Source organism: Callorhinus ursinus, unplaced genomic scaffold, assembly GCF_003265705.2.
Source record: "Callorhinus ursinus isolate GAN/ISIS: 27379988/994484 unplaced genomic scaffold, GSC_fseal_2.0 scaffold2369, whole genome shotgun sequence".
Classification (NCBI taxonomy): domain Eukaryota; kingdom Metazoa; phylum Chordata; class Mammalia; order Carnivora; family Otariidae; genus Callorhinus; species Callorhinus ursinus.
In genome coordinates, this window is record NW_027399423.1 from 1 (window position 1) to 7,859 (window position 7,859).

At 44.2% G+C, this 7,859-nt stretch overlaps 1 long non-coding RNA gene across 1 annotated transcript; it reads left to right on the plus strand.

The window, feature by feature from the left end:
• The first annotated feature begins 534 nt into the window (after positions 1-534).
• LOC141372192 (uncharacterized) lies at positions 535-7,500 on the plus strand. Its single transcript, XR_012377489.1, has 2 exons — positions 535-667; positions 3,073-7,500. It is a non-coding gene; the product is annotated as an uncharacterized lncRNA (long non-coding RNA).
• Positions 7,501-7,859: the final 359 nt, after the last annotated feature.

The window sequence follows — 7,859 nt, forward strand, 5'->3', positions numbered from 1 at the left end:
CTCACACACAGGCCCTCTTCAACTCTCCACTGTCTCGGTGCTGACAGCACACAGATCCTATGCATGTTTGGTTAGATCCATCCTTAAGTATTTCATGTGCTTTTGGTGCATTTTATATGGTACATTAAAAAATCTCAATTTGTAATTGCTCACTGCTAGTATATAAAAATACAAGTAATTTTTGTACATGGGCGTTATGATGTGCTATCTTGGTAAATTCACTTCTTAAACATTACTTTTTTTTTTTTTTAGTAGAGCCTTTGGGATTTTCTATGAAGATAATCATATCCTCCACCAAAAAAGACAGTTCTTCTTCTCCAGCTTGTATGCCTTTTATTTCTCTTTTCTTGTGTTAGTGCCCTGGCTAGTTCTGCATGGAAAGAGAGGACACCTCCTCTGCCTGCTCCAAACATTAGAAGGAACTTACTCATTGCTTCCTATGAAGTATCATGTTAACAGCAGGATTTTTCAAAGATGTCCTTATTAGGCTGCACAAACTCTTTTACTCCTGGTTTACTGAGAGATTTTATCAGAAACAGACGCTGGATTTTTGCCGAGTGTTTTTCCCCATGAAGCTCCTGCAATGATCATATGGATTTCCCCCTATAGTCTGCAGGAAATTACATTGATCGATTTACAACTGTCAAACCAACCTTCCATTCCTGGGGTAAGCTCCACTTAATCAGGATGTGTTATCTTTTTCACCCCCTGTTGGGCTTTACCTGCCCCCACTCTGTGGGATTTCTGCACCTATGCTCATAGTGATTTGGTTTGTAGCTCTCTCATGATGCCTTTGTCTGATACTGGCGTCAGTTTAGCACAGACAAGTGTTTCTTCCCTACTGTATTTGGGAAGAGTTTCTATAGAATTGGTATTATTTCCCCTTAAATGTTTGGTTGAATTCACCTGAAGCCACTTGGGCCTGGATGTGGGAAGGTATGCAATTGCAATCACATTCAATTAGATATAAGGCCCGAGACTGCTTTGGGTATTCCAGTAACTGTGAGGGAGCTGGGGGGAGGGAGAGGTGGGGCATCACCGGTACAGGCATAAATATACAGCCCTGCTCTCCTTTGATGGGTAATGGAGGCCTAACAGGGGTGAGGGGTTTCTAGGACTCAAGACTACAGACTCCTGGCACAGTGCTTTTCACAGGAGGTTCTTCCATGCTGGTAAAACGTAGATTTGCAGAACAGTCTAATATGAACATGTGTACCTACTTAACTAATTAAGCAACGTACACCGCAACCCTCACATTTACTGAAATTAACTGTTTTTAAAACAGATCAATCAGGAATAATATAAGGAATTGGTGAAGAATGTTTCATTCTGCAGATTTAGTTTCAGTAGGTTTGGAAGAAATCTAGACATTGGAGGGTTTAAAACTCCTCAGGTGTTTCTGAACGGGAGCCAGGGCTGACAATTACCTGAACAATCAATGAGGACACCTCTTTCAGAATCTGTTAGAAGACTGATGTAGGTAAAGCATTAATAACAGTGCTTTGAAGAACAGCTTTAAAATTAGCTGTTTTTTTTTCCCCATAGGACGTATTTCTACTTAAGTTCATGATTAAATATTTTTATTGTTGTAGCTTTGTGAATGGGCCATCATCTTCAATGCAGCAGGTGGTTGTTGATATATAAGAAAGTATGAGTTTGTGTATTTTTATTGGGGTCTCCTGAATGATGATTCTTCGGTTGCCTAGATATACAGTCACGTCATGTCTAAGCGGTAATTTTATTTCCTTGTAATAACGATAATGATTTTTTTCTGACACACTGTCTGGATAGAACATCCGGGACAGTATGAAATGGTACTGCAGTTAGCAGACATCCTTGTTTTATTCTTCACTTGGGACGGTTGTAGAGTTTATCTGGTGTGATGGTGAGTATTGATTTAAGACTGGTATCATGAATCATGCTAGGAAAGGACCTCTCTATTTTGCATTGACTATTACTAGATGTGGAGAGGGGCCTAGTTTGTTTGTTTTGATCCAGGAATGGGTACTGAATTTTAACTTAAATGCCTTTTTTAAGGCACTCACTAATGGAAGTGAGATTATCAAGTGATTTCTGACTCCTACAGAGCCATGCTAATGTATGTCCTGAATCATTCTCATATTCCTAGGAAAAATGCTATTGGGTCATGATCTTTCAACATACTGTAGGTTTGTGGGTACTACAGGATTTCTGTCTCTATGGTCATAAGATTCATCTGTAAATCTCTTTCTTACTGTGTGTATATTTATGTTATCTTGATCAGATTTTAGAATTTAGAATTAAGTTGGCTTCATGAAATGATTTAGAAACCTTTGGAATATCCTTCCTTGTTCCAGAAAAGTTTTGTGTTGGGTTAATTTTGCACTTAGTTTGCACTCACTGGTTTGTATTAGTTTTGTTTTGATTTTTGCCAACAATTTCTGAATTTATTGCCTTCTCAATCATTACTTTTTGTTCTCCTTACCTTTTCTTTCTCCTACTTTCCTCTGGTTTTGTTTTATCCTTCTGAATTTTTTAGTTGATGCGAGTTCACTTATTGTTCTTATTGGGGAGCATTCTCGTCTGGTCTGCAAGGTGCTCCCGGGTATGTCCTCCAAGGGAAACGCAGTTCCGTCTGCCGTGCCCCCCCACCATGCTGCTGGCTGTGCCCTGGGAGCTGGAGCGCGAGCGGGAGTTGTTCAGTGTTTGCACGGACGTTGCTTTGGATCTCTGGCCTCTCCTGACCAGGGCTTCTCTTTGGTTGTCTTCTCTGTACTAACAGGACATACATACAAAGCTGCTGAGGGATGGGTAGAAACGGTCAGGTCTTTGGCTCAGAATTATCTCAGGAGCAGGGAACACACAGCCACCTGCCTTCTCCATCAGTGAGGCCCTCTAACTCAGGCAGAGGGTAGAGGTGGGGTGCACGTCTTTTCTTGTTCCCGGGGGATGCTCTCTGTGATGGTGGGCCATCTAGCACCCCTCGCCCTGTATCCGTAGCCCACAGAACACGAAATTGTCCTGGTGCTCAGGTATGGGTTCTTTAGTAAGGAAGTTTCCAGTGCTACTGCTTGATTTGATCTGTTTTGGCAGTTTTGTCAGTACTGGAATAAAACGTGGGGAAAGTGGTTTATCAAATCCTCCTTGTGTGCTGCCATGTTCCTCCGGAAGCTGCTGCCTGACGTTCTAACAACATGTAATGCTGAGAGATCATTCTCTGAAATGTAAAGATAACTCTAAACTTAAAGGCTTAATACATTTCAAAATGACTATTTCCATGACTACTGAGCTTTTAGAAATTTCTAATAATGTAACTACTGACAATAACACAGAGGTAAAATTAGTTAAAATGTGAATATGAAAAATATATTTAAGAGGGAGCCTGGGCTAAATCTCATCCACAGGCCACTTAGTAACACACAATCTTTGTCACAGGCAACTTATGTACACATCACACTTTTCCATGCTAAGTAACCAGTATAGGAAGGTGTTCCCAAGGGTCCTTCCGTAGGAGAGAAAATATGAGGCAAGATCTTAACATTAGTCTTTCTCTACAATTCCATTATTCAGAAGCTTCTGTGCCATTACTGAAAAGCTTGGGAGAACTTTCTTTGATCATATTAGCAATGACATACACATACCTGCCAGGTATAAGCCAGGGATGCCTGTCTCACCAGGCATTTGATAGATCATAACCTGATCACAGACTTGTCTTCATTCTTGAGTGTGGTATTACCATCATTGTTATAACTTGGCAGATTATGAACATGAAATGCAGTCTGATCACCTGGAAATCCTTCCAATCAGCAGTCACGGTCGGCTGTGCACACATTGTCCACTGCTCCTGGGAGGAGGCATCCGTCAGCCGGGGGCCCGCCCCCACATGCACTAATGCAACACCACAGTTAGCCCCACGCCACTGAGTGTGCACAATACAGCGAGTATACAACGGGACACACCCCACGCACGACAGCTTGCTTTGGGAAACCCCAAAGCAAGGCCATTAAGGACGGTATAGACTTCCACACTTAAATAATCCACTTGCGGTTTGGCATAAATTTTAGCTGATTCTTGCAAATAAATGTCCAAGTGAGGAGCTGATATCTATATCTGAAAATAACATGTAAACACAGAACGTTCTTGCCACAGTGCGGAGAAGAATATTACCAGTAAACAGCTAGTTTTCAGAAGGAAGCGGTCATTAAAAATCATGGCCAATCAGTCTTTTTGGGCCCAAAGAGGCCAGAGGCCTTTAGGGTTTGTGTCACCGTGTGCCCTGATCCCTGGAGCTAGGGACTGTGAGCACCAAGGCTCTGCCCACGGAGCGCACATCCGCTCTGACGGCTCACAACATTCGGGGTCTCGCACGGGACACACCACAACTGAAGGAGGATGGGTCTTAATTCTGTCTAGGAATTTCCAGGGAACATCTAATGTTTACTAAGCTGCAGTTTGCTATGCTCAGGCTGTAGAGATAAAGCGACAGGCAAGTGAAACTTTCTACTCTCTCAGAGAAAATGAAATATTGATCACTTATCATAAGAAACAGGGACAGGGCATCAGTGGGCTCCACGTGGTGAATACAAGATGAGTTACTGACACTCGAATATTACCACCGCTTGCTACACCTTAAAGTATCACCGATGTTCCCCGATGACACGTCCCAGCAAGTATTTAATGACTGTACCTCACAGAGCCTTTAAGGATTTAACATTAACTCCCCCAGAATTTCATTATTTGTATAAAACATTCCTTTGTGCACATCTGTAGGTAAGGTAAGAGATCCTTTCTGTTTTCAGGAAAATGAAAATGAAGGCCACTTATGTTGTGAAGAATTGCAACTGTGATACCAGGGACTCAGAAACAAGAACATTCTACTTAAATTACATTCTTTCTAAAGACGAAGAGAACACAAGAGCCATAAACACGTAGGGATCATAAGAGCAGAGTGTTGATGCAGAATGGACAAAACCAGTGACATCTCTGAAATGATAATGTTGCTTATTAACCATACATGTTGTGATAGGTCAAAGCTGAGGTCAAACAGAAAACATCAATTGAGCCATTTCCCTGAATAAAGCTCCAGGGTGCAATATTCTAAGCACTTTATTCAATAAAAAATGCTTTTAAAACGGTGCTTTGGTGATTGGGAAGCATTGCCATCATCCGTCAACCTAACTGCAGCAAAGTTCAATAAGCTAAATAATGAACCATTTAGATTATTTTCCTTGGGCCTTAGGGATTTGCAAACATTGCATCAATAGAGCTCTTTAAAAATTATGATGAACTCTATTTTCTTCATTTTCAGATTTAGACTATGTGTTAGGGATTTTTTTTAAGGTTATTTAAATGGGCTGCTACTTTTAATCACTGTCCAATCTCCAAAGTAGAAAGAAATTTTAAACAAGGAAAAAATTCAATTATAAGATTGGCAGTTTCTATTTGATTCTGGTAATCTTGGAATTGATGAGACCCCTCTCTATTGTGAATACCTAAGATTTAAAAAGTGTTATGAATTATATAAAAACCTAAAGATGAAAAATTCCATGTATTTTCAATAAAATTTATATTTACTTTTGGCAGGTAACAAGGTAAACATGTAATACAGTATTTTTACAACTTCTAATAAAATTTTCCTTGAGAAACATCTGTGGTCTCAGTTTCCTATGCTTAAGACTGGGAAATAGTCCTTTTTCAATATATAATCACATGCAATTCTTGAGAATTTCTAGACTGTTCTATAATACAGAAAAAAATGTGTTCAATCCTTTCTTTGTATGAAAAGGAACATGGCCCCTTTCCTTTAAAGGGCCGTGACCAGGGGCCCACATCTGTTTCAAAGCATATAATGGAATGCTAAGATGGCAATTTATACATCATCTAAATCTTAGCTCTTCCTCTTAGCAGTTTCTCCTAGATTTCCTATTACCAAATAAAAATATGTGCTACATACACGATTCCCAAAGCCGCATGCAGTTTGGCCACAACAGATGTCTCCATGTTTGGTGGTCAACACAATCTACAGAGTGTACCAGTGGTGCTAATGAAGTCCCATCCCCTGACCAGCAGACTCCAGACCAAGCACACCGAGGAGGAGAGCGGGAGAGATGGCGGAACTGGGCCTCCCCACGTGCCCCAAGCCCGCCTCCCCGTGATGAGCCGGCTACGCTGCGCAGTTCCTCAACCACCTGCCACACCGCGGCCAGTCCCAGTGTTCACAGGCCGTGCCGGTGATCCTGAGAAGAGCTGGGTGACGCTGGGACTCCACAGTGATGGGGGTTCGCCATCACAAGGTCATCAGGCAGCAGAACGGGGAAAGACCTTTTACTGCGAGACCTGAGACTCGGCCTGGCTATGGACTCCAGGGCTCTGGCTCCTGCTTGAACATCAAGGCCTGATACTCCCAGGAAACTGGTTTCTAGATAAATACCACGGACAGCTCCCTCCTTTCTACCCTAGGCAGTGCAATCCCAGCACCTCCCTGCAGCCTGGGCCTCAAGGGTCCCGCCGAGACCTGCACACACGCGCCGGGGGTTGGGGGGGTGGGGTGGCGGAGGGCGGTGGCTGAGACCTGGACACCCGTGTGGGGGGCGGTCCGGGTGAGACCAGCTCACCTGCGGGGAGGGGGGGGCGGTGGCTGAGACCTGCACACCCGTGTGGGGGGCGGTCCGGGTGAGACCCTCACAGGGCACAAAAGAAGACAAGAGTCTGAGGAGGTCGAGAAAGAGCACTACCCCCCCCCAAACACCTGTGGCACCACACCACACCCAAAACGTGCCAGGTCGACCCACACAAGCTGCTATGAAGGTGATGGTTCAGGATCAAACAGGCTTTGAGATCCTTCTTTGTCTTCAGCCTCTTTCATTCTTTTCAGGTTAATTTAAAAACTAATTATAGGAATAATAAAGTTACTGTAAAAATGTCTAATAGTAATACAACAGTGTTTAAGAGTGGAAGTTCCCTTTACCCCAGCCCTGACGAGCCCACTGTCAGCTGGTTGTGAACCAACAAGAGCATCCTGGGTGGGGTGCAGGCAGAGGCATGGGGAGAAGTTGGGCTGCATGGGAATGATTTGAGCACAGCACCCTGAACGCTTCATGTCTGGGAGGCACTCTGAGCCCCACGCAAGCTGTGTGACCCGCAGTGTGCCTGGGACACTGGGGGTGCATCAGCAGGTCTGCTCCAGCTGAATCACCCCTGAGCTGACCCTCCGCAGTGGAGGGGGCCCAGGGCCGCAGGGGTGTGGCAGGCAGCTGCGGGGGCCGGGGGGGGGAAGACAGGGAGGTGTCTCCATGTGAGCGAGCACTGAGGGGAGGCTGGAGCTAGTGAAACCGGTCTCAGCTTTCCACGTTTAAAGAAAAACTGAACTTTCATCTTTTTGGCTGTTTTTCCCCTGAGTAATGACATGTCATAATTTCTAAAGTAGCTTGTTTTGGTTACCGTGGGAAAATTTCCTGACTAAATAAATAAGGCAGTGCCTATGTAACTACCTCTTCAAAAATAAATTTGGTTTTCAAATCATACAGCGGTGCATAAAGCTTAGTAAAACACCAAGCGTCTGCTGGTGCACTTCGGGTTTCTTGCTACTGTTCTTCGTCATTATGAAGTCAGAACAAGGTAAAGGGGTCCCAAGTCTCTGTCTCCACCGTGCGGCCTGTGGGGGGCACTGTGGAGGGACCACGCACACCGGCACTCCCCACCTGCTCCGCCCAGGTGCTTCCCGCACACCATAGGGAGCGGCCAGGAAGACTCACAAGACTCAGTGGTTCTCAGCTATGGGGGCCACTTAGTGCGTTCCCAGAATGGAGAAGCACTGGCTCCACACCAGGCCCAGCCATCAGCACTTCTGGAACCAAGCACAGGTACAGAAAAAGGCAGAT